We start from the raw sequence: 1,431 nt of genomic DNA, 5'->3' as shown, positions 1-1,431 counted from the left end.
CATAAATATTTGCTGGTCCAAAAAGTAATTCATGCAAACAAATTCATTGTCAGCTTTGTCAGGAAAACCGCACCCAGTAGTGCTTTCCGAGCAGTGAGTTTGACTTTTACAATATCCGCACGGCAGGAAGAAAGGAGCAGTGTGCAGCACAGCTTTGGCTTTATAAAGTCACATGACTTCCAGTAAAAGATAAACATGGTCAGATTTACGTTCAATGGAACTGAATGATAATTTGGAGTCTGTAGAGGGGCTCAAGGGTCACACAAAGCTGAGGAATTGAATATTCTCGCAGTTCCTTTTGAGAACAGGAGGGTCCGACAGAAATTAGAGGTGCGCAGGTTTCACGGTGCACTATCAACAGTGAAACCTTATCTCATAAATAGCATCGTCAATATAAGAACAGATTTGAGGTACACGGAACAGAACAGTTGTTGATAAATGATTCATGACAAACTTTTCGCACCCGTGATGATTTCTCTTCCGTGGGTAAGCGGACCGTCAGGTTCAAAACGCCTTTTTCCAAACTGATCTGATGCGACTCTTTGGCCAGAACGTTTCTCTGATCTGTGACACAGCACAAACACATGTCACTACTTAACTCCGTTGATAATAAGTAATATTGTAGCTGCTTAAATAAAGCAAACATGACTTTATTGTGACAAACTTACCCTCCTCTCTCCGGAAGCGCACCATCGCCGTCCTGCTGCCATTTTCATACTCCACCTCACACTCGCCACCACCGTTAGATTTCTTACTTTGAAAGTATTTCACTAACTTGATTTTTAATCTGGGTATTTTGGTTTCTTCGAGCTCAACGAGCAGAGGATAGGAGTGTACGCCGGCCATCTTCACAGGCCGGCTGCTCTGAACTAGTTTCACTTTTGTTTCCTGTGAAACGAAACGCAGTTTTTATTGGCGTGTTGTGGCGTTTGGCCTTAAAGGGTTGGCTCAGACCGGGGTGCAGCTACAGAGAAAGGCCTGAAAAACACCTTTTTACACTTGGCTGCAGTCCACGGAGGCAGTTTGGAGACGTCCGCGCCCTCTTTTCATTCTTTCACTTTCTCCTTCACTTCGGTACTTTCCAGCTGAAAGTGTGCGACGGTGAGTATCTGGCTTCTGCGCAATAAACCTCTCGATCCGTTTAAACTAAAACGATTTTTTTAAATCTAAGCTAGTCAAATGTGTTAAACATTCATGGATTAGGTTTCGGCAGCACAGAGTAACTTTTGTTGACTGGTCGCGTGTTATGTCGCTCGTGCTGCGTTTCACGTTATAAAAAGGACGCAGAAACGTCAAATGTTTGACATTTTCTTCATTTACACTGGCCTGTCCGGTAAAGTAAGTTATGAAGAACGTTAGAATAGAAAAGCTATGATGTTTACACTGTCTGTGGATTATAGACTGCACGCAGTGCCGTGCACAAGTAATACA

The 1,431-nt window shown here is 43.3% G+C and overlaps 1 protein-coding gene across 1 annotated transcript in view; it reads left to right on the top strand.

Moving 5' to 3' along the window:
• Positions 1 to 677: 677 nt before the first annotated feature.
• The window catches only part of LOC102302908 (protein mono-ADP-ribosyltransferase PARP9), a 7,131-nt gene continuing 6,377 nt past the window's right edge, over positions 678 to 1,431 (top strand). Inside the window, exon 1 of the mRNA XM_005944107.3 lies at positions 678 to 1,101. The gene's annotated coding sequence lies outside the window, so the exon portion shown is untranslated. The remainder of the gene's footprint in view (positions 1,102 to 1,431) is intronic.

The sequence above is a fragment of the Haplochromis burtoni genome, unplaced genomic scaffold (assembly GCF_018398535.1).
Source record: "Haplochromis burtoni strain Fernald_Lab_line unplaced genomic scaffold, NCSU_Asbu1 Contig_386, whole genome shotgun sequence".
Classification (NCBI taxonomy): domain Eukaryota; kingdom Metazoa; phylum Chordata; class Actinopteri; order Cichliformes; family Cichlidae; genus Haplochromis; species Haplochromis burtoni.
This window is presented reverse-complemented; position numbering and strand designations above follow the sequence as displayed.